The sequence below is a fragment of the Natator depressus genome, chromosome 4 (genome assembly GCF_965152275.1).
Source record: "Natator depressus isolate rNatDep1 chromosome 4, rNatDep2.hap1, whole genome shotgun sequence".
In the NCBI taxonomy this organism is placed as follows: Eukaryota; Metazoa; Chordata; order Testudines; family Cheloniidae; genus Natator; species Natator depressus.
Window position 1 is genome coordinate 96,355,328 of NC_134237.1, and position 26,396 is coordinate 96,381,723.

Sequence of the window (26,396 nt, forward strand, 5' to 3'; positions counted from 1 at the left end):
TAGCAGGCAGGACACTGCATGGTAACTATGTGCAACTGCTCTAGAAAAGACATTGCAATTCCAGTTCTTTCCTGGGCTAAAACAGGCCCTGAATATGCCAGATAGCTAGCTGGAGAAAATTTTACATTTTTAGTTGAAACAAAAAACAGGGAAAATAGGAGTTTAAAAATGGAAACATGCAAGACCCTGCACTGTAGCAGCACTATGAAAAAACACACACAAACTTGATAACAATGTATTCATCCCCGCTGCTTTTGTTGTATTAGACTTATGAATCTTGAATTAATATTCTTCTCAACTTTCGCTAATGTTTTCCCCCCCACTTATGCAAAGTGGTAAATACAGCCAGCAGGACTGGTAAACAGAAATTCCTGAGTTCTAATTCCAGTTCTAGAAAGTGGATCCCCATTTATGGTCTTGGATAAGTCACTTACTCTCTTTGCCTATTGTTTCCACATAACACCACTCCAACTCACAGGGCTGTTGTGCAAATTGTTTGTGACTTACTTTGAGTATGAAAAATACAAATTAAGTATTTCTAGGGTTGTGCCTCTCACGGTGCTGGAGTACAGGAGTCGATGGGAGAGCGCTCGGGCGTTGATTTATTCCGTCTAGACTAGACGCGATAAATTGACCTCCCCCGCTGGATTGATCACTGCCCACTGATCCAGCGGGTAGTATAGACATACCCTGAGTTTGGATACCATGCTTCCAGGAGCGCAGGAAATGATGCTGCAAAAACAGGCAGGACACTATGCCCCCCGAGGGAAGGAAGGGAGAAGTCTTGCATCACTCTTTAGTGCTCCTTTAGGTCACTGCATGGAGTGGTGTTAACCGACTCCAATGACAGACAAATTCAGCCCTTCTCCAGCGGAGAGAAATAGGCTGTATGAAGGATTTTGGAGAGAGGCATAGTAAAAATAGGGGAGGATAAATTTCCTTAAGTGGATCAGAGGGCTCCTTAGGAAAATATATTTGTTTTACTGTTGTCACATCCTTATTGGGAACTGGAGCTGGTTTTGGATCTCTTAAATATGTCACTTATGGGTAGAAATAACCTACCCATGACAAATATATAAGTGATCTAGAAAAGTTTTTTGTTGTTTTTTTTTTTTTTAAGAGTGGCATGGCCTTTTAAGAAAGAAAATGACCTTTTCAAAGTGCTTTAACTAAATTTACAAATCATGCAAACCCTTACTCATATGAGTAGTCCCACTGAAACCAGAAATCACTAGATATATAGGAATAATTTCATAACCTACTGACATAGAGCCATCTCGAGTATCTATTGCTTTGTATTTAAGTACCTGTGCTTAGATCTCTGGAGTAGAATGTCAGTGTACACAAATATTATTCATCAGTTCAGGACTAGGAAGTGATAAAAATAGTGTGTCTAATTTAAAGTGCAAGGAAAATTTTAGGTAATCAGAAAAAAAATCCAATTTACTTCATCTGGAATTTTTTAGAATGCACCGTTTTTATTTAAATGTCCAGAAATTAATTTTCAGAGTAATCTTTTTATGATGGTAGTGGAACACTTATCCAAAATTCTACATTTGCCCAAAGATGACAAAAAACAGAGCACATCTCATCTCTGTATAAAGACATTCTGGCTTGCAAAGCCAAAGAGCTATGTTGTATTTTGCTTTTCATTGCTTTATTAAAGGAAAGAGGCAGCCAATTATCGCTTCCAAGGGCTCTTAGCAGTAATTATGGCAAATTACTCTTTTTTTTTTTTTATGGTGTCATTTTCTTTGTGATTATCTGTCAAACTTTTTAGACTTTACCTTGGGAAAATGGTGTGCTCTTTTATAAAGAGTGGTGTGGCCTTATAAGAAGGAAAATTACATTTTAAAACTTATCAGGATGCTCAGCTCTTCAGGCACCAAAGCAATCCCTATGCCACCAGTACTTTTCATCTGAAAATTCATGTAAAGACTTGTGTCTAATTCAGTAGATACATTCTGCTTACCCAGAAACCCACTGTGATTTCAATGGGATATGGTATTATTAATTTCCAACCTTAAATGTGTAGCACTGTGTTCCTCTCCAGTGATGGCTGCATTTCAAGAGTGGGTGAAGTAATGCATGTATGCTGCAGTTTATCAAGTGTGTTGAGATCCTTCTAGATGAAAGACACTGTGTAAATGTAAGTCATCAATATAAATAATACAACAGTGCATAGATATGATATCAAATACTAACCATAACTTCACAATACTTTAAGGTTATTTCAATAAGGTTTATATTTAGAGTCATACAGTAGGTTTCAAAAGATAAAGGAAAGCAGAAATAATTACAGAGCATCCTGTTTTCCACTTTGCAAACTCATCACATATGTTGACATTACTAGTATTTTGTTATTATATAACATTTTGTTTGGGTTCAGAACTTGATCTTGTATTTAGGATTGAATGACTCAAACAGCTGTCCTGCAATCTGAACTTCCTGCTTTAACATCTTTATGACAATCCAATGTTAAAATGACCCTCCAGGGACCCCCCAAATTTGATCTACTTCTCCCCTCCTCCAATAGCTATTTGCAGTGCCCATACAATTTTTAAATGTGCTTTATTTCAAAACTTGCTTCAGTGGTGTCCCCCCCCCCCCCCAAAAAAAAAAAATCAAGTAGCCTGTCATTTCTGATTAATTCTCCCACAATAAAGCAAGGGGGGAGGGATAGCTCAGTGGTTTGAGCATTGGCCTGCTAAACCCAGAGTTGTGAGCTCAGTCCTTGAGGGGGCCATTTAGGGATCTGGGGCAAAAATTGGGGATTGGTCCTGCTTTGAGCAGGGGGTTGGACTAGATGACCTGAGGTCCCTTCCAACCCTGATATTCTATGATTCTATATATGCATAATGGAGACAAAAATTCAGTTCCCCTTAAAGTTTTCTCTTCTTCACATGGAACAAATGGGTGCATTTAGATCCCCAAATTACCTGATCCATCCATCCATTTTAGGGACTTAGATCATTTAGCTCTTAAGATTCAAAGTGGCCCCTAGAGCTTTGGTTCTTGTTCAGATGCTGCCCAAGTTTAACACAAACAGCTATTTCTTATGAGATTTTGCCCTAAAGTGGCAGAAGTCTTGCAGGAACATGCTACTCTCCTGACATTTCTGCCCTTTAGTGCCAAAAGTTAGTGAGAACAGCTCATGAGATTCCAGTGTTGCCCATGTAAAACAAATCCAAGCCTGAAACCTGAACACTAGTCTAAACTTAATCGCAACTGAGATCTAAACACCAACAACCTGGCCCATCTCTACTTATAAATACAAGCCCAAATCTACCCTCAAGTATCCATACACAGCACCTATCAATTTCAAGGGAAGATGTATTGGTTTACATGGGGGCAGAACTGGGTCCACATGTCAAGTATCTTGCATACACCAAAATATTACAATTTCTTCCTTCAGATAATCAGAGAAGGAAAAGATTCTAGATTCTAGAAATGTGTATGACAACAAGATGTACCGTATAAATGGAAGTTTTAATCAACACACTTCCACTAACAGCATGATCCTTGGGAGAGCCATAATGAAAAGAAATTCAGTGTGGTTATTGCAGTTCACAGTTAGATGTTTCAAAATTCATTTCAAAGTGCCCTGCCATAGTATGTATCCCCGTGGTGTGGTGGGATTTTTTTTTTTTGGTGTGGTTTTTTTTAAATTTTTTTATTTAAACCTCTCTTTGCATGGAAAAATATAGTGAGACAACTTGAGCTGTAATGGGGGGATCTAGAAGATAGCAATACCACAAAATTACTGTGAGAAATTTATATACTGGATAAATGCAGCAGTTTTCTGGTACAGAACATTGTGGTGTTCATCCCTTGAGCTCTCATACAATAGAATAGAACACTACAAGCATGAAGTATTACTGACTATGTGTGCGTAAGAGTAAGTGATATCTAGTTTTAGTTCTTGCATAGAAGAGGAACAAGTTTTGCCACATAGTTGATATGCACATGTGATACAGTTGCTGTAAGAGGGTATTATTGATTCTCCTTGGCTTCTTTTATATGAAGATTCTTAATAAGTAAAAAAAATCCATCTAGCGCTACTTTAATCAAGAACAATGAAAAAGATACATCACTACTATCCAAAGCCCCTTCATCTCCCACTCTCTCCATCTCCGGCACTAGCAGAATCCTGGATCCTGCCCCCACCTCCCAACACTGCCTCTGCAGCTGCACGTTCTCTCAGTGCCCCCTCCCCCCCCCACTCGCTCTCAAACCCCTCATTTCAGATTGTCCCCACACGATTGTCAGGCTTTCCCGCTCCTGCTCCTCTCACTTGCAGCCACTTCCACCCTACATATTCTCCTTCTTCAAACACCTCTCATCTGACTTTACTCTCTTTTCCCACTCCCCAAAGCTACCATCAACCATCCTCAACCAGACTCCTCCTCAGCCACCTTCCACTCTGACTAGAACACCCAGCTCACCCTATTCCTTTCCTCACAGTCCACAACCTTCATTCTCAGTGAAATCAACTTCATTTGATGTCCCACCCCACCCACTAGTTTTCCAGCTCCTTATCCTCGTTTCTGTATTTGATCTTCAACTCTGAATCATTTATCCCTCTCATGGAACAATGACCTAGTCTTCACTAAACACTGCCCCTTCTCTGATCTTTGAATATTTGCATTTCCACTCTCACGATCAACTCATCTCCTTCAGCATTCCCCAGCTGCCTGACATCACCCCTCCTCCCAGCCCTTCTGTGACCTCCAATACATCTGTGTTTATGACTTCCCTACCTCTCAGTCTTCTCCCTGCTCTTTCCTCCTCCTCTTCTGGTGACAACTGTCAGATCCCTCTGCTCCACTATGTCCTCAATTCACTTCCCTGTCTTTCCCATGGCAAAGTCCATTCTGCCAGCCCTTGAGTCTGGGTCACTTCCAACAGCCAATTAAGTGCTGCTGAATGTCTCTGGTGAAATCCTATGACCGTGCAGATTTTCCCTACTGAAAATTAGTTCTTTCCTTCTTCAGTTCTGCATATTTCTTAGCAAACAGCACTATTTTTCCAACCTCACTGGCTCCCAATACAAGCCACCCCCCATATCACTTATTTACAACTTTTGATTCTCTCCTAAATCCTCCCCTCCCCTCCACTGCATCCTCCTTCCTCTCTGTTTAGGATCTTGCTAACTTCTTCAAACAAAATATCAATAAGATCAGCCCTGATTTCCCTCCTCTCTCCCTTTTTTCACTCTCATTTCCTTCCTGCCCTTTGCTTTTCCCTCCTCCTCCATCAGACATCAAGGTTTCTAACCTGTTCTCCTCCAAAACACCTCCATCTGTCCCACATTTCCTCCTGCAGCATCTCACTTGCTCTCACTCTCACCATTTTCTGAGTCCTCTCCTCTGGCTCCTTTATCTCACAATAAAAGCATGATCGGATTTCTCCTATCCTCAGAATGCGGACCCTCCACCTGACTGCCCCACAAATATCACCCCACTTGCCTTTTCACCTTCATCAACAAATCTCATCCAAGGGGCAGTTTACAACCACTGCCTCAACTCCCTCTCCTCCTTCAACTCCAACCCTGGATCTCCTCCAGATCAGATTTTACTATCTTCACTTCACTGAAAATGCTCATAACCAAGTTTTCTATTGACCTTTTCCCAGCCATATCTCAGGACCTCTACACACCATCTTAATCCTCTGTGATCTCTACCATTGCCGCTGCTGCTGCTCAGTGTCCAGCTTATATTTGGCCCACACTTGGCTGCCACAACACTGTCCTCTCCTGAGGCTGTATTACCTTTTTGAAGCCTCACTCCATACTGGGGTTCCCTCTGAGAGAGGTTCTGGAAGGAGCATGATTCCTCTGGATTAGGGAGAGAGGGTGTCACGAGGGACACAGAATAAAGGATCCACAGTGTTTGTGGCCAGCTCTGCAGCCCCTCCACCCCAGTGTAATGGTGAACCTTTAACAAACACTTCTCCTTTAACAAAATCAGTGACTATCTGGTAAAACACATGAGAACAGAAAGGATTTCATCCAAATATTTTACAAATAATATGGTCAAAGTTCACCATTTTGCTGGCAAGACTGATTCAGTCTGAGCTTTTCCACTGAGCTGTAAAATCTCCATATACACTATCTTCTTATGCTTTATTCTTTAAAGAGAAATTATGTTCACGTTTTGGGATTCACTTACAGCAGCAAGTGCACTTCCTGAGCCAGAGAAAGAACTGCATATAATCAAGTGTTTAGGACAGAATATTAAAGTTATATAGCAAATATTTGTCAATGTTTAACCCTTAGGATGCTAAGGCGTTTTTGTAGTTTGCTGCTAACATGATCAAATGGCTGCAACCTAATCAGAGTTCATATTCTCCGTCCTGGATTCTCCGTCCTCCAGAATTAATGCATTATAAATAAGTCTTTTTATAATTTCTTAGAAGCGCTTACATTTTACAGCCCTTTATATTCAGTGGTATCTCCCAAAGCACTTTTAAAACCTAACATATCTCCCCTGTGTACCTATACATATAACTCAGATTGTAATACAAATACATCATTGTATAGAATAAACAGTTTCTTTACTGGTTCAGAGAACTACAGTAATTTATCAAAATTGTAATCAAAACCTTCTGCACTAAACAGTGGCATATAATTATATAACTCATAGGAATAATACACACATTTTACATTGTAATTGAAAATGTCTAAACTGAAAAAGATGAAATGGAAGATATCTTTCTTCCTAGTATTACTTTTTAGAGAAGAAAAACTATGAAAACCACTATGATATTTTGGGAAAGTAATTTTTTCAAATTTTTACTTTTCTAAGCAGACAGTTATCTCTGTATATTAAGCAATTACAAACATCCTTTTGCCTTAGAACACATAAATTAATCAGTCCCTTATTTTTGTGGTATTTTCCCTGTCATCTGCATCCACTGATAAGGGAATATGGTTATGAGAGTCTTCATTGCTCAGGACAGTGTATGTGGTGCTTACAATAAAAACCTCAGGTCCTGATTTTGAGCTACACCTCATGAGCAATGCTGTTCTGGAGTATTAGCCAACGGATGGGGACAAAGAGGGCTATACACTTTTGTGTTTCTAAAATTTGGGAGATGGCCTGGTTTGAGCCACAGTGTAATATATAGCTGCTGCCCCCAGCTCCCAATGGAGCAATATCAACCCCTAGTTGCTCCTAGAGTACAAAATCACAGGCTTGTGGTCCTTCAAGTCCTCCTAATGTGGGCCATCCAGGAGCAGGCATAGAATCCAGTCATATTCTGGTCCTGTATTAGCATCACTCAGATTTTCAGCATTGCTCAGCACCCAGCAACTCCCATTGAGATGCTTATGGCAAAATTTTCCAAAAATTTCAGCATCCAGTCTGCTCGGCTCTTTTGAAAATCTGGTTACTTATTTTGGTGCTGATAATGGGAGCCAAGTTCTTGTGAAAATCTGGCCCAGTATCCTCTTTTATTCCACTATAAGGCTATTTTCTGGTAGAACTGGACTCATCCACAATTTTCTTGTTGGGAAAATTCTTATCTAGTTTATGTTGCTATCATTACCTCTGACATAAAGTGCCCTAAACATTGCTATAGAGAGTGCCCATTTTGGTGCAGGTTGCAAAGGAATTGAATGATTATGGATGGATGGGTTCTGAACTCTATTACCATAGCTACATGTCACAAGACTCTATCACCATTTCTTCCCATGAATACTTTGTGGTTAGTCCCTCTAAAATCAATGGCACTATTTGTGGAATCTGGCCCTTAATAATTGAGTGTTCCTCCATATTCCATAGTTACGGTATAAAAGTATAAAACTAAAAGCAACTGTGAGAAATTTAGACTAAAATCAATTACATATAAATTCTATGGGCCAGAAGCTGAGCTGGTGTAAATAAGCATAGCTTCATGGAAATCAATGAAGCAACACTGTTGTTTCCCCCCTCCCCCCCACCATGAAAAAGTGCTTGGTCCTATGACTACTTTTATAGTCATAGTATAGAGCACAAATACTGAATTTTAAAGTATGACACCCATCTCAGCATAAAGCAGAGGAGGAGTAGTTGGTGGTTATCTTATAACCTTTAGCCCAGTGTTTAGAGCACTCACAGGATGTAGGAGATTCAGATTCCCCCTCTGCCTGATGTGGAGCAGGGATACACGTGGAACAGCTTCAACAGAAGAGACTGAGAGACACCTACCCCAGAATACCCTATAGCCCAATGGTTAGGACACTCACCTGAGAGGTACTGCTCCATAGCAGGCAGAGAGTGGATTTAAACATAGGCGTCCCACATCCTAGGTGAGTGCCTACCTAAGCAGTGGGTTAAACTCTATAAGGGACCACTGCCAACTCTGATCCAGCAGGAGTGTTCTGATCATACCTCCCGGATCAGACCCTACAGGGAACACTTAGTTTGAAGATCACACTGGGGCATAAGTGTGAGGTAGGTGCCCAGGCATCAGAACTCAGGTGGCTTTGCATATGTCCAGAGGTGCCTACAGAGTTAGGTAGCAACTGAGTGGTGGTTTTGAGCATCTACATTTTGGACTTAGGTGCCTAGTTTAAACTCCGCATAGATTTGCGAGGTGTGGGTATGTTTGTGGTTTGTTTGTTTTTTTAAAGTAGCTTGCTTCCTGGTTGAACTTTTCTAATTCCTTACTGTTATAAATGTGACCCCATGTGGTATGGTGCAATACAGCAACACATGTAGAAGCAAGCTGAACAGCTACAAGGAAGTATTTTGAAATACTTGTCTGCAGTCAGAGCTTGCTGAATCACCATCGTAGCACTTTCCCACAAAATGCAGATAAAATCTAGACATTTCAAGAAATCTTTGGATCTTCTAACTGAAATGTGTGTATCTTCTTTCTAAACTTTTTTGTAAAAAGCAACAAGTAAAGAAGTGAGCAGACAAATATTTTATCTGTTTTTTAAAATTCCTTCTTGTGTGGGATGTTCTCTAAGCTGTTATTGCAGGATTTTGTACTTCTTTTACCCATCTTTTGCTAGTCAGCTTTTTAAAGACAGAAAATCCTCCTGGAAACAGAATTGCAAATAGCAAGTATTTTCTTCCATCAGCATTCAGTTTTTCTATGGATCGCGGACAATTTTTTTCCAAGCTGCATGCTCTTCCAGCCACAGATGACAGAAACCCTGCCTGGTGAAAACACGAATGATGCCAGCCTGTGGATCGGCCACTAGAGGAGTTATGTGAACAGCCATGCTATTATCTCCTTCTCCAAAAGCACTCGCACTGCTTGTAGGAGCACTCATTCTCTGCTCTGGGGAGGACTAATTTTGCACTAGCTCTGGACCTAGAGTTCTTTGTTCTAAACCCTTAGAGAAAGGCACTGAAGCTATAACCAAAGTAAAGAATAGGCACAGCAGTTGCAGTGGCTGAATTGCTATGGTGGCAGTGTAGGGTATGTCTATACTGTAGCTGGGAGTGAGCCTGCCAGCCTGGATAGACAGACTTTGCCAGCAGGGCTCACACTTAAAATAGCCGCATAGACATTGCTTAGACATTGCAGCCCAGGCTCTCAAGCTTAAGGGGTCAGATGGGCCGCGACATCTACACAGCTATTTTTAGTGTGCTAACACGAGCCTCACTAGCACAACTCGGTCTCCCTGAGCTGGGAGACTCACTCCCCAGCTGCAGTGTAGATTTGCCCATAAAATCTCAACAAGCACAAAGTACTATGTTACAAGCAGAATACATGCTACCCTGGTGAGCACCATCTTGCTAAGGAGCAAGTTGCCAATGAATGCTCTTGATGCTTGTTATTTCCCCCTGTGGTAGAGATGCTTAGGGTCCCACATGGAGCCTCAAGGATAGATGCCCATTATCCTTTCTCCTTCATACCAGTTCCCTTACAGCTTCGAAGGGTTGCCAGTCCTTCTGCTCAAGAGGGTGGCATATAGTTCCCTTTTGGCATTTATCAACTCTGCTCTGATATTTATTGGAGGGGCCACTACAGAGAAGAACAAAACACTCTTTTCTCCTGGGAGGGGAGATGAGTCTGAGCACATTATCTCTGCAGGGCTCACTGTTCTAATACGGTAAGCTCTTTATTATGAACATAAAACTTTTAAAGCTTCTACAGCAGCCATAGGGACTTGCTCCTAGCTGCCATGCTAGATTTATCTGCGCTTGGCTGCACTGTTTATCAATCTGAATATTGCCAATAAGGATGAAACACAAACATACCCTGAATGAAGTGAGAACTATTTATCATTTACTAACTAGTGCAGAAACTCATGGCAAATAGAAATGCACCCAATCAGGTATTTTCTCTGAAACACTTTAATTTTGTTGTTGTTGAGGCTATTAATATTTCCTGAGTAACTGACATTTAACTGATAATGCTTCTTCCAAAAGACTATGGATTTTTAGGTGCTTTTTCCATTTCTGAAATGTACACCTATTCTTGCCTCCAAACCAATCTGAAGATATAAATTTTCTGTCCTAAGTTAACATTGACTTTACAGCCAGAATGCTGTATGACACAACATCTCTTCCATTTCCAGTAAGCAAATATTCAAGTGTTATAATTGCCCTTGAAAGCTATGCTCTGTGACAAAGGTTGGACTCCGAGAAGAGAGAGTGAAATGCCAAGTTTCTGTGGGTCACAGTTTCTTCTGTCACTGATATGTTAATCAAAAACTTGCCCTTGGTTATCTGTGTAAGCATGATATGAGGAACTTTGGAATAGATGATGCAGAGATTAGATGAATTTCATGAGAAGTGTTTGGGTCACTCTGAATGTTGCAGAGCTGTGAAAAACTTCTGTTTGGAAACAGAAAAAGAGGAGAAATGAAACTCAGTCCAGGTTTATCAATCCTTATAAATGGTTTGGAGAGAATGTGATCCTGTTTATAGATTTGTGCCAAAACTGTGAGAAACAACGTTCATCTCAGGCACTGTCTTACCACATCAAATCACTTTACCTCAATGTTTTCATCATCTTCAAAATGAATGTATCTTCTGACAGTGCTTTGCAGGGTTACTTACCTCATAAGTTTATGGTTGTACCAAGCTTTGAAATGTTTAAGTGCTAAGTACCCTTACTGCTTCATTCCAAAAGCAGGTGAAACTCAATTGTTTTGGTTGAGTTTTGCTGTGAGGTTTGGCGCTAATTCCTTGGAAATTAGAGAAAAAATTTGCACAAACCCATATGAATGAAAAACACTGAGTTTCACAAAGCTGTAGCTCCACACAAATAGGAGAGATACTTTTATCACTTGTGTATCAACTTAACTTATTAATTAACAATAAGTTATTTAGTTCACACTATATCTCCCCAAATCAAGTGTGAAAAAGTGGTTTGTGTTGTGTGGCATTATAGTGATATGACTAATAAGATGCAGTGTGTCACCCAGACCTCTACCAATCATGATGACTGAACACAAATTTGGCCACTTGACAGGCTCAACATTATTTCAGAGAGTGTGGATGACCCACTGGGGAACATGAGGTTTTGGCCATTCTTTCTATAACAGCTGCTGAATACTGGCCGGATCTACAGGAGCACACAAACTAATGTCAACCTGGTCCTTTAGCTCAAGCAGCAGAGTCTCATACTTTTTACCTCAAGAGCAATCCCTGATTCTGACCCAGCCAGGGGTGTCTTTACATAAGAGATACTGAGATGGTCTAAAGGAGTAGAAAATTTAGATTTAATTGACGTTAATAAGGAGAACCCTGGTCAGAAATTTAAAAAAAAAAAAAAACTTTTTGGGGGGTTGGGAAATGCTGATTCATCAAAACTGAACTATTCACAGAAATATTATCAGTTTTGACACAACTTTTCTTGAGACTGTCTCTCAGGTCCAGAATGGATTTCCTGGTCAAAACAGAAGACAAAGTCCATGCATCTCTCACATCCTAGGTGAATGCCCTAACCATTGGGATATAAAATCAGTTTCCTTCTCTCTGGCCCAATGAATATTTAATTATTTATAGCAAGTGAAACAGCTCCAACAGGAGAGACTGAGAAACACACCCCAGAATAGCCAACAGCCTCGTGGTTAATCCTACACTTGGCTGTTGGCTAGTGTGGGGTGACTCTCTCTCATAATTTCAAAGAACAAGTTAAAAATTACTTAGACAAGTTATATGTCTAAGTCACCAGGGCCTGATGAAATCCATCCTAGAATACTTAAGGTGCTGACTGAGGAGATATCTGAGCCATTAGTGATTATGTTCGAAAAGTCATGGAAGACGGGTGAGATTCCAGAGGACTGGAAAAGGTCAAATATAGTGCCAATCTATAAAAAGGGGGAAAAGAACAACCCAGGGAATTACAGACCAGTCAGCTTAATTTCAGTACCCAGAAAGATAATGGAGCAAATAATTAAGCAATCAGTTTGAAGACATCTAGAATATAATAAGGTGATAAATAACATAGATTTGTCAAGAATAAATCATGTCAAACCAACCTAATAGTTTTTTTTGACCGGGTAACAAGCCTTGTAGTTAGGGGGAAAGTGGCAGATGTGGTACATCTTGACTTTAGTAAGGCTTTTGATACTGTCTCACATGACCCTCTTAAACAAACTAGGGAAATACAACCTAGATGGAACTACTTAAAGGTGGGTGCAAAACTGGTTGGAAAACTGTTCTCAGAGAGTAGTTATCAGTGGTTCACAGTAAAGCTGGAAGGGCATAACGAGTGGGGTCCCGCAGGTATCAGTTCTGGTTCTGTTAAATATCTTCATCAATGATTTAGATAATGGTAGAGACTGTATGCTTACAAAATTTATGGACAATACCAAGCTGGGAGGAAAGATTGAAAAAATTGGGTTTTGTTTAGTCCGGAGAAGAGAAGACTGCGGGGAGACACTATAATAGTTTTCAAGTACATGAAAGGTTGTTACAAGGTGGAGTGAGAAAAATTATCCTCTTTAGCCTTTGAGGATAGGACAAGAAGCAATGGGCTTAAATTGCAGCAAGGGCAGTTTAGGTTGGACTTTAGGAAAAACTTGCTAACTGTCAGGGTGGTTAAGCACTGGAATAAATTGCTTAGGGAGGTTGTGGAATCTCCGTCATTGGAGATTTTTAAGAGCAGGTTAGACAAACACCTGTCAGAAATGGTCTAGATAATATTTAGTCCTGCCATGAGTGCAGGGGACTGGACTAGATGACCTCTCAAGGTCCCTTCCAGTTCTACAATTCTATGATTCATCCCCATGTGGAATTGCGGGGACGAGGTAGGAAGACATCTTAAAAACTGTTTCCCGCCCAGCTTTATTAATAGGCCACAGACTCCAGAGTCAGTAGCATGTTTTAAAAGGAAAAATGTAGAATTGTGACAAACTCTGGCAAACTTGTGTGTCCTATCTGAACTTGCCACAAGTCCTGTACAGACTCTACGTGGCTAAGACTACTTTGGTCATTGCCCGTGATCAAATAAGCTTTTCTGTAGAAGAATAATTTGCATGTACATAGTTCCTCCCTTAGGAGAGTCCCAGTGCTCTCTATCTATAATGAATTAAAATTCACAACACCTGTATGAGTTACAGATGGCAAAAATGAGACACAGAGAGGTTAATGTGATTTGTCCACCATTACACAGGAAGCCTGTTGCAGAGCTGGCAATTGACCCCAGGTCTCCTGACTCCCCATCCTATGCTTTAGTCAAAAGACCACGCTTCCTGACAGAAAGGAAAGCAAATGTTTTAAAGCAGCTGTGGAGTGCCTTGCTCTCAGGAGAAAGAAAAGGAGTACTTGTGGCACCTTAGAGACAAACAAATTTATTTGAGCATAAGCTTTCGTGAGCTACAGCTCACTTCATCGGATGCATTGAGTGGAAAATGCATCCAATGAAGTGAGCTGTAGCTCACAAAAGCTTATGCTCAAATAAATTTGTTAGTCTCTAAGGTGCCACAAGTACTCCTTTTCTTTTTGCGAATACAGACTAACACGGCTGCTACTCTGAAAGCTCTCAGGAGAGAATCCAAGATGATTGGGATTTAACAGCACCCACACACTAAGCACTGCACATTTTTGTAGAGTATCCCTTGGCATCACCACAATGACCAGTTGATATGAACTGAATTAAATATGAATTGTCTGCAGATGTCAAGGACCACATTAATACCAGACTCCCATCCTGTGTGGACATGGGCTGCTGGAATGACATTCTTAAATACAAAATGCTGAGAGAAGCTCATCAGAATCCTCCCTCTTTCTCCAACTTCCAGGCAAAGGTCAGGTTATGTAATGGGAATTCTTTTGGGAACATCAGGAGTGAGTGAAACTAATAAAATAAAAGGAGTACTTGTGGCACCTTAGAGACTAACCAATTTATTTGAGCATGAGCTTTCGTGAGCTACAGCTCACTTAATAAAATATAATTTCTACATTGTCCCTAGCAACTGCTACCACAATGACGGTTTCTGAGAACTATCTAGGCTCATTTACATATGGGCAGGGCTGTGCAAATAGTGCAGGGTTCAGTTACAAACCAAGCTCAGTTTGCGTTCAGGGATTGCCAGTGAACCAGCCCCTGTAGGTTCACATGCAGACTTAAGTTCTGTGCCCACAAAAGGCAAACGGGAGCCCCAACTCTCATCTATTCCCAGGTCAACTCATGTTCTATCTTTGTGGCACACAGGAATGCCAGCAATAGGGCTGGGCAAATGACTTTTCAGTTCACTGGTCATTTTAAAAAAAATTCATTTTGGGTCAACTAATAAATGAAAATTTTCACCATTTCTGGCAAATCAAGAAGTCAAAAAAATCATTTTAGGTCAAACAAAATATCTTGTGTTTTTGATTTTGAGCATATTTTTAATGTTTAAAATAAAATTAAAGGACATTTCTAAATGAAAAGTCATTTTGAATAAAAACAGTTACATGTTTCTGATTTTTCAAAATTTGTTATGGTTTGTTTTTTGATTAAAACAATTTGGCAAAATCAACACAAATTTGCTAAATTGTTTTACTGATGCCAAATCTGCATTTTCTCCAAAAAACGTTGGTTGTAAAACTTCACCCAGCTCTAGCGAGCAACTGACCAATCCTCTCTCCTCCCAGCTGGCCTCTCAGTCCTTCTCCTTGTCTTCAGGGGCTGCCTAAAATTCTTTTGAGTATAAAACAAAGCATGAGGGTAGACGTTGATTGAAGACGACAACAAAATTCCCTGGATGTCGTATTTTTAAACACATTTGGCCTGGAAACTGAAGAGGATATTCAAATTATAAACTGTCTTTACAAAAGTCTTTGCTTAAAACATGTAAAAATAAAATGTAATTTAACATCGAAATGTCAGTGACCTCCAGGTTTACATGTGTTTTCTGGGGTTGGAGGCAGTTGCATGTGCAAACTTCAGCATCAGCCCAGGTATGTAAACTGTTCACCTGCCCACAGCCCTTTTCTCATTACTCCACCCTGAACTGGGACTGGATTATCCAAAAAATAGCAATTTGCCTTTATATTAGCATAAGAATAGCATCCTGATGAAAAATTATCCGTACTCTATGTGTCAGGAAACCCCTTTGATGTATTGAGAACTAAGGTGTTGCCTGTGATTTACCGTCTGCAACACGCTCAGTGAACCTCTTCATTGCTGCTGGTGATATTGCTACCACTTGCACAACTCAGTGTCTTATTCTTCATATACGTATATAGAAAGCTTCCTAGGTTGTATATTTGCCCCTCTAATTTACAACTGAGAAGGACCAGGAAACTATTCTCCCTTTCTGTGACACATCAGGATGAGTCTACTCAAAGTCTGGTTGCCGACTGGAATGCTAACAAATTCATATGCGATTATGTGTGTCAGATACTATTCTGTACATTAGTCATGCTCCTACTGATCCATTGGCAGAACTTTCCAAATGCCAGTGGATTGAATTAAAGTAACTGTAGGAGGACCTAGTACACAGAGAAAAATCAAAAGTAGAGTTGGGATTAATTTTTCATTAGAATTAACTTACTAACCTAACCTGATCCTTAGCTGGTCTAAATTAGCATAGCTCCATTGAAGGTAATGGACCTTCTCCAATTCACTCCAGCCGAGTATCTGACTTAGTGCAAAATCCACACTATACATAAAATCCAGAACATTGGAATACTCATTACCGTCATGTATACATTATGAAAAACAAGCCATCAAACAGATTGTTATAGATAGCTTGGATGTATGTATCAAGTGATTGATTAGATTTAATATACATATATTGTGACAAAGCTCTGTCCTTGCCTCCGTGGGTCCCGTGTTTCCTGGCAGATTTCGCTAGCCTCAGAGGCCCACTGTGACCCACCATCTAACCCTTCTCTCTCTAGAGACAAGGGTCACAGTCTACTGAGCCATTTTCATCATAAGCCAGCAAGGGAGGTGAGGAGAAGTTATCCTTCCTTGCACAGTCTCTGTTGTCTCCCAGTCTCAGTGATTAATCAGGGGGCAAAGGTGTGGGGGGAACCCGGGCCCACCCTCTAGTCCAGGCTCCAGCCCATGGACCGCAATAGTATCAGCTATGGTAGCTGACCTTTTAGAAACATGACATGTACAATTTCCTGGGCTACTTCCCCAACAGCAGCCCTCACTTCCTCAAGCTCCACTTCACCCTTACCTCAGGGCCTCCTTCCTTGTGCCTGATATGGTGTGTACTACTCAGTCTCTCCAACAGCGCAACTTCCTCCCACAGCTCCTGACATGCACCCCCACCTGACTAACTGGGAGGCTTTTAACTAGTTTCAGCCAGCCCCTGATTGGCTTCAGGTGTCCCAATCAACCTAGCGTTCTCCCTGCCTTCTGGAAAGTTCTTAATTGGCGCCAGGTGTCTTAATTGACCTGGAGCAGCTGCCATTTCACTTATCCTGGTACTAGGGATTTGTTTAGCCTGGAGCTAATATATCTGTCTCCCACTACTTTTCCATAGCCATCTGGCCTTGCCCTGTCACAATATATATATATTTGTACAATGTAGGGACCATAAAGAAATCAAATTAGACAAAATAAATCAAACTTACCCTAAACAAGATAGAACACAGCAGACAATATACTGTCTCAAAAATACAACACTTACTGATGGGGGGGAAAAAAGATTTTTTTGTTGGCTCGTGTGCATGTGTCTGTGTATCAGGAGTTAGTGAGGGTTCGTCTATGCTATTGCGCTGTTGTGTATGATTCAGTCATCTGTTTAAACCCTCGCTGTCATTTTCAAGTTAGTTCACTGACCTCTCCTCTTTTGCGACCAGTGGTGTTACTTTGTCAAGTCAGATAATTTCACGGTTTTAATGCCAGCTGGTTTCTGCTGTCCTCCATTTGTAATTGTTAACTTGAATGGAATGCAAAAACTCTGGTTTGGGACTAGTAGAATTTTAACTTTGGGTAACTTCAGGGAAGCTGAAAAGCGGGCAGGTTTTCTTATTGGGAAAGCACCTTGTTGAGAAGTTCCTTTTACGTTCGTTTTGCTTGGCACTGTGATTTGGTCCTGTTCACATAGTTTTACTGTGCGATTTCAGAGAACACTAGGGCTGGTTATGGGGGTTTTTTTTGGTTTCTTTTAAAGTTGTAACTGTCATTGGGATGACTGTTCCTATACTGAGGATTTATTTAGAAAAGATATGCTCCACTTTATTAACTGTTCGTCAGTTTTCCTGTTAGATATGCCTAGGTTTGCTTGCAGATTAGAACAATAAAGAAAAAGGTTATCATGATTTACTCCTTGAAAAATATTTATTAATAGTCCTGCTGATGTAGTTTTCCCCCCAGCACGCTTCTCTCATATCCCCCTTTCATATTAGGGATTTTTTATTTCGGGGAAAGGGGGAGTCAAAACAGGGTTTCTTTGCTGCATTTACAGTGCTCTGTACTGCATATATGTTCCTTTGTGACCATGATACCGTGTTCTCGCAATGGTGTTTGCATGGAGGGTGGGACAGAAGGTTGCTTAGTGTCTCGTAAAACATTTACCAAAAGCAGTCAGCCATGGATTTGAAGGGCATTCCATTGCCAAGCTGCCTGTGGGAGGGGAGAGAGAGAGTGAGAGAGCACAAGAGCACACCAGGTACTTGCCAGGTACTGTTTCATACTTTAATTTTTCTTGAGTTAGAAATTCAAGAAGAGCAATGGTGTTTGACTGTAAAGGTTGCTAAAGGTTTACATGGCAGAACTCGAAAATAAAAACAGTAACTAGCATTTCTCTTTATAGTTTGTTTTTGTCAAATATAATTTAGTTACAAATTGTGATCTAAAGCATCGATCAATGTCTATTTGCTTTTGGTTTTTTTTTTTTAAATGCAGAAGTAAAATTCACAAGAATTATATAAGTATTGTTCTTCATATGGTTGAGGTTTTCTAATGAATTAAACCAACTGGACTCAGTTTGTCCTGTAATCAAAGGGTTAGAACAAGAGTCAAGGCTTCTAAAATAAAATGTGTAATCCAGTGATTGAAACAGGGATGTGGTTAGTGACTCGCTCTGTAAAGACATGCTAAATGTTGAATCTAGTTTTGCTAAAAGAGGCAACATGACAAACTTTTCAGGATTTTTTCCTGTGCTGTCCAAGTTACAAGACATAGACAAATCAGAAATCAGATTTATAACTTTTTTCTAATATAATCCACATATAGAAAAGACAGAAGTGAAGCTGAGTAGTTTCAAAGAACTGCTCTAAGAATATTATAGATAAAAAAATATATCACAATGATACAAGCTGATTCAACCAAATGGTAATAAGTTCTCCTTCTGTAATGTTATAATTTGATAATTCTAACATGCCTTGAGATATAAGCCTTAATAATGACCGAACCACCCTACCCCCATGATTTCCCAGTTTGTTCTCAGGTAATCACAAGAGGTGAATTTTCAATAATAGCTTGATGTGTAATAAATATTAAATGTGTGATAGGTAAAATTCTGTGATTATCTACAATATGTTCTGAATCCAAAGAGGAGAGGTAAAATAGGGAAAATATATCACTAGAAAGGGAAAATCTGTTATTTCTTTAGAGGGGAAAACATGCTACAGCATCTGTTGTTTCAGATTTCCTCCTCGTAAGTCAAACTCAATGCAACATCCTATGCAGTTTTGCTTTAATACCTCTCTGATGTGAGGGAACACTCTATAAATCTGGGTGTTGCTTACTGTACTCACATGCTAAAGAGTAGCCAGATTTAGTAGATAAACTTTAATAGCATCCAGCACCAATGGCTAACAGCCCTTGCAGTATATTAAAAGTTGCTTAAACCAAATGTGATGTTGATGTATCATGCTGCATGGGGCCACTAAAAAAACTAGTACAGAGTGCAGTGGTCACAGCTCCTGCAAAATAGTGAGACACTTACTGGAAAAAAAGATATCTGAAATCCCACAACCCTGAGGTGTAAATAAATGAAACAGGCCTTCAGAAATGTAAAGTCTAGGTAAAACCAGCACCCTAGTCTTTCAGCTATTGCATAGAAAAGCAACCCTTATATTAACAACAATCCAGGGGGCCACCAGTGACTTTCATTTCTAGATCTCATAGTAAATATGAGTCTTGTATTTGCATCCAAATAATTTTCTGTCAATGCCAGACTATAAATTGGGCTGATATAGTTTAAGAACTTTTGGTTACAGTCTTTAAAGATTACAGATTTTATCTCAGCGCTCAGGGACTGGATTAAAAAACGTAAAAATCTGAAACAAAAGAGAGCAACGTTATCTTGCCTATTGTCATGTGATGATAGAGTTCTAGCAGGTCACCATAAGGAAGAATTAATGGATTAAATAGAAGGGATAAGACTGTTGACAAAATTTGTTCAGTCTTTCAGTCCTGTTTACACTTCGAAAGACCTACTTTGGTGGGATTCCAAACACTGTATACCTATGAATCTTCTTCCCAAATCTCTGTGCAGGAATGCAAAGAAACACCACCAAATAGATACAAATTTCAATTGAAAGAGGCCATAATAGTTAAAAGGTCCATGAGCAAAAGCTGCTGTCCATAGTTTGCTGTCATACAGTGGTTGCTCTTAAACCTTTTCTAATTTTGCCTTGGATAAATAGAGAATGTTATGTCAGGACATGCAGTATTCCCTATATAACAATATCAAATTATTTTTAACTTTTCCCTGTACTTTCTTATCCTGTTTTAGGGATTACTGCAAATATAGTTGAGACACTTTTTAACTCAGGCATTTGAAAAATAATAATTGTGATTTGCTGTATCAGAGGTAACACCAGTCAAATACCACTGCAAGCAGTGGAATTGCACAGGTATTATTGCGATCATAATTTGGCGTGCAAAACCTTTACTATGGGTGATAGTGTATGAATTCGAAACAATCCAGCTTTATTCTCAGAGCTTAGGTTGTTTGCAGGACTGGCAATTAGAAAAAAAATTTTAAACTGAACTCATGTGATACAGAAATCATTGATAGACCAAAAAACTTAAAATTAAATGGAGCCCACAATGCCATTTCTACAGCGTCACTGTTCTGAGCAGCAAGTATTGCACTTTAAGTTTCCATGGAAATTGATATTGAAAAGAGGAAGATTTCTACTCATAACTGAATAGGACGTACTTGTAATCAATGGTCACATTCAAACTGGACCCAGTCTCTTGAGTTATTTTGGAAAATGGTGATATTCCCTTAGAACACACTTCTTAGGGACTGGATGATAATGGACAAAGTCCAAATTCTAATCACAGTTGCCAAATCCAAAAAACAGCAGCAATGACAAATCCCGCCCTCTCTCCCTCCTAAAAAAATATACTGGGCATGATCTTGCACCTACTGAAGTGATTACCAGAACTGCTGTTGATTTCAACTGGAGCAGAAATGGACCCTTTAGCGTTTGCTATGGAATTAACATGTATTCTTTTTCTTTGGTTGGTTTTGCTAATTTACTGTGTGTGTGTGTTTTACTGGCATAGGGCATTACAGTTTCTTTACAGGGAAAGGGGAAGTTTTCAAAGGTACAAGGAAAGAACAGTATTTATTTGGAAGTGTGTTGAGTTTGAATAAACTAACCACCAAGAAGCTACATTAGTATACAAACGTTTTAATGAATTAGATAAACACTGTATTTTTTAAAATAAAATTTTAATGTGATGTTATGAGCATCAAGACAAAATGGTGCCAATTAAAGATGTGCATGTTCACTTTTGCTCAGTGTTTGTGTGCATTGAAATTGGGACACAAGCATTCATGCATTTTAAAAAAAACCTTGCTTGCATGTGTCAGGGATTTGCATTCCTAACGTGGCACATGTATGTAAGTATGTCTTTGAACATTTGGGCCATATTTAAAGTATTAATAGAGGCCAATACAAAAACTAAAAAGAAATGCAAACAATTGAATCTTTACAGTGAATGGCAATTTGATAGGACATCTCACAGAGAAAAAAGAAAAAATCAGCTATTGCTACTGTAAGAACAATATTGTTAACTGAAGACCCAGGACAAATTCTGCTCTAAGTTACACTAGTTAAAAGCCAAAGTAATTCTGCTGAAGTCAATGGAGTTATTCTGGATTTATACTTATGTAAACTGAAATCAGAACCTGATCCACTCTTTGCTAAGCCTCCTAACTTCAGTGCAACTCACTATTGTGATAACATTACAATATAGTTTAATTTTATATAACGTCTTTCATACAAACTGTATCCCAGAGTGAGTTACAAAGTTCCTAATGAGAGACAGGTCACAGTATAGTATAAATCATAAACCGCAATGTAGACTCTTGGCTCAGATCCTAAACCCTGTAGCAGCCATTTTGTATCAGTTCCTAGAAAATAATCCAGCCCTGTGTCTCCCACCCCATTTGCAATGTGGCTGGCTCTCCCAGAGGTCTCTGGAAGGTGCATTTTAATGAGTCAGACTGAATATTTGTGCCCCCATGGCCCGCAAATAACCAGACCTCCTAACTGGCTCTGAAACTGCAATTGTCTCTGCCCCTTGCACTCTGTCAAGCACAATCTTTGTAAATTGTGCGTGTCCTTTGAGATTGTGGCAAATTGTCAATCTGCTCTCTGCTGGGCAAAGATTGCATCTTCCAACATTCTGTTGCCATTCTACTGTTCATTCCAGTGCCTGTTATTCATTCTAGTATTCTTGCATTGCAATTGCTATGCAATCAAGAAGATAGTTATTATGTAGGATCAGGAAGAATAGACACAAAATGTAATCTACACTAAGATATTTAGTAGTAAATCTATTTGATATGACACAACTGCTCGCTCCCCACCCCTGTGTGTCTGTCTGTCTGTCTCTCCATACAATCTTTTTATTTAAGAACATATTCAGGGACGGTAAAACTTAACACTGCTGTTTTAATATTTATTATTTTTTTCACGTGTCTTGAAAGGGGAACTGCAAACACTTTGAGCCTAGGACTAAAAGAGGAGTTTCACTGCAGCTGTTGAAAGTACTCCTGCATGTTCTATTGAAATGTTGATTTTAGTATCTTCCCACACTTCTTAGTGAATCAAAACAGGTATCTCCATTTATATCACACTGAAAGGTCGGACACCATGCCAGACAATCAGTAGAAAAGGTCCCTGCTCCAAGAAGCTTACAGTCTGGAAGTCAGACAGGACACAAATGAGTGTGATGAACATGGGTCTGGGTTGTGCTCAGACAGGGTTATGTGAACAAGGTTACGGGGTCACTCTGTTAATTCATGATGAACAATATAAAGTGTGTCTATATTTGTCAGGGGCCAGCCAGCAGTAGAGCCAGTCTCTGGGCAACCAGTGAGCCCTGATAGAAGTTGTCTGATTGATCACAGGGGTATCCAGGCTGATACATAAGCTCAGTAGCTGTCCAGTGGCTGCTCAATGCATTCTAGCCTGATGCTGTGCTTGGTCCTGTCCTGGCCTCCCCTATCTCCAGCCTTGCTCTTGCTTCAGCCCCAGGGTATACCAGCTCCCACCTCTAGCCCCAGCTCCTTCCTGATCTCTGACTTCTGGCTCAGACTCTCAGCTCCACCTTCTGCCTACAACTCCAGCTAGCCCTTCAGCTTATAGAATCATAGAATATCAGGGTTGGAAGGGACCTCAGGAGGTCATCTAGTCCAACCCCCTGCTCAAAGCAGGACCTAATCCCCAACTAAATCAAAATAGATATTGAACAAATATCAGCTTAGGCTATGGCCTCTCATTCCTGGCTATGACCCTTGGCTTTGCTCCTGGAACCCACCCCATCTGGATTCAGCTCAAACTGGTAGGCCTGATTCTTGCTCCAACTGCTAGGCTAGACTGCCCATGGCTCAATTGTTGACAATATTTTAATTAGTTCACTTCTTTAGACTTAACACAAAAAAACTTTTACTTGGGGGAGGGGAACTGTCTTTTCCTCTTATGGCAACAATACATTACTGAAGGGAATTTTTTCCCTTTCTCCTCTAGAACTGTAAGTATATTTGTGTCACAACAGGCTGTACCACAGTGGGATTTGCTCTCTACATTGAGGCTAATGGAGCTATTAAACAGCAAACCTAAGAAAGTGATGATTTAAATAAACTACATAATTTAATACCTGCACATTTTCGAATGTGAACAAATACTTACGTTCTGACCACAATTTCATTTTCGCTAAAATAATAATCTGAACAAACTAAAGGAACTCTTAAATCACTGCTCAAAATGAAATGCAGTTTCTATCAAATGAAGCACTTTTAATTACCTACAATATTAATTGCCTACAATATTATGTGCAGTTCCCAATTATGTCAATGAGAATTGCTTGCATAGATGGAGGCAAGATATTCCTCTTATTTTTCTTCCTTTGTGTTCTTTGAATAGGAATATTTTCTGTGCACTTTACTATTATATAGATTTGACTGAAAGTCAAATGCTGCAATGAGCAGAGGACACCGTATAAGCCGGATGGATATAATTGGCCACCTACTCAAGAAATAAAAATATGATTAAATATTACATTTAAATTACAAATGGACCTAACTGAAAGCCAAGATCTGAATACCTCTGAACTCTGGGGAGTTCTTATCTGAATTTGATGGCTCAGGACCTTCTCCAGCTTAAATAATGCAGAGCCTTGCAAATCCTCACTTTACTCAACCACCACATGTTCTGATTTACACACACATACATAAAATGCCTGGTTTCTCTGCACTTTTCAGCCAATAGACCATAGTGAGGTCTCATATTAATAAGACTTACAAAATAAACACCAGAAATTTGCTCACATACCATAGTATATAATATCAGTCATAATTAAAACTAACCTGAAACTGACCAAGTAAATTAAAACATTTTAGGATAAACCTTCCTGGCTTTTATATTATATATATTTGTTTTCTCACTCAATTGTAAAATTCAGTGAGTTGCAATGAGTCTCCCAGTCATTAATTTGTGAGGGGGGGGGGGGGGAGAAGACACTGTTAGAAAGCTTCCATCTATGTTCCATGATTGGAATGAATAAAGTCTGATACTTTGTAAGAACAGATATGAGAGAGGTCATCTGAGGAAGGCATGTCTTAGAAATGAAACTACATAACTCAAACCGAAACCTTTTCTGTTGCTTAATGGAGGAAGTCACATTCTGCAGATGCAAAGCATTAAGTGGTTTTTCATCCTTTTCAAAGGGCTTTAGAAAACATTCATTATCCCAGCCCTTCCTTCCCCACCTACAAAGAGTGTGCAAGGCAATGAGACAATAACAGCGGCATCATAGCAGTGAGGTCTTTTTTTTTTATTGTCGCTGGTGAAAGCGTGTATCATGCTTGGACCCCCTTCCCTCAAAGTACTTTCTGTGCTCATAAGAAAATGATGAACAGCTCCAGAAGCATTACCTGTACTGGGATCATAGTAAGCTTTTCTCAACTGATTAGTTTAAATTATATCCAAATTCTCAGCGTCAAGTTGTCATATAAATATTCTGTGATTGTATTCTTTTTAACCTGATTATTGACATATTTGTAAAAGCTTTCTCCTAAAATCACTCCCTGGCAGCTCCTGTACAGTGCAGCTCTCACCTTCTACAGCCCTCAGACAGTGCTCACACCACCCATATACTTAGCCATGTGTACCCCAAAAATGGAAGGTGCTGCCCCAAAGAAATTTAAATACAAGGAGCCAATTTTGCAAGGACTTACACACATATTCATCTTTACATTGACTTCACTGGGACTACTCAGAGTGTAAAGCATGTGTGCACGTTTTTCTGGGCATTGAGCTTATTGCTGCAAGATACTCCTGGTATCATGAGTGCTTACTACTATGAGTTCAATGGGACTACACATAGTAATAAGCACCGTGCTTGGTAGTTAGGCATAACACAGCAAAGAAACACAACAAACAGAGTATTGTGGGGAAAACCAGGGTTATAATAGTGAAAGATTATGGAACATGTGTATGGTTCCATACATGTTTTAAAAATTATATCAAAATGTATGTACAGTGGCTTGGATTGGTGCTCAGGTATTATGGTGATGGAGGCCATACAAGAGGATGGAGAGATGGATAGAAGGAGGGGTGGATAGATGAGTTGGAGGTCAGTGATGGAAGTAAATGACAGAGGCCAATTTTGTACATATAGCATAATATGAGTACACAAGTAGGGAGAGCCTTTGTCAAAGCAATCTTGTACCATTTATCCATAAACATACCTATGAGTGTAAATGTTATATAAAAGCACAATAAAGAAAGACAAATGAAGAAAGGAGATAGAGGGAAACTGGAAAGGAGCAGCTGAAGTACATCAGACTTTATAATACTGGTAGTTGAAAGAGATCTGCCTATGTCAAAGCTTATTCAAACAATGCCATTCAGATATAAAATCAAAATAAATCAATAAATAAATCAATATAAAATCAAAGATGGTGACACCAAGGAGGAGTAAGCAGGGAGCAAAGAACAGAGTCTTCTTGAGGCACATTTTATCTCCTCTTAGGGTCTGACCCAAGTTTCAAATTCCAGGTAAGCCTCAAGCCTGTGAATGTTATGATCCTCAGCCAGAAACCGAAATATTAAAATTTGGTACAACCTGCGAGTGAGAGAGACAAGGACAGGAGCAGAGTAAACTCCACTCTCTTCAAAACCTTAGGGACAAGAGTGGGTAGTAAAACCCAGGAGAAAATTAATTTGACAGACTCAGTGGGCCAAACACATCCTTGATAAAATTTCATTGGTATCATCTGGTTGCCTGAGGTCAGTGGAGTTACACTGGAGATGGATCTGGCCCATTCTGTTCTGGGGTGTCTTCCTCTTGTCTGCGAAAGCTTATCACATCAGTGCCTTACCCCCTTTGAATAAAGGCCCCAGAGAGGGAAAATATACAACAGGAACTGGGAGGTCAACCACAGAAGTCACAGACATCACTCTTTTCTGTTCTGAATATTCGACACGGCATTCAGACATATGACTATGACTGTGAAATTTCAAAACTGAACTAGACATTATTTTAAAGAAGCATAATGTTTTGTTTGATCAAAATGACAGACTTGG

At 39.7% G+C, this 26,396-nt stretch overlaps 1 protein-coding gene across 2 annotated transcripts in view; it reads left to right on the forward strand.

Moving 5' to 3' along the window:
• The window catches only part of RBM47 (RNA binding motif protein 47), a 105,199-nt gene that overhangs the window by 30,385 nt on the left and 48,418 nt on the right, over window positions 1-26,396 (forward strand). The window contains exon 1 of one of the 2 annotated variants that reach the window (XM_074950110.1): window positions 17,973-18,018. The exons of the other annotated variant lie outside the window; for it this stretch is intronic. The gene's annotated coding sequence lies outside the window, so the exon portion shown is untranslated. Of the gene's footprint in view, window positions 1-17,972; window positions 18,019-26,396 lie in introns of those variants that run through there. 2 annotated transcript variants of the gene reach the window in all.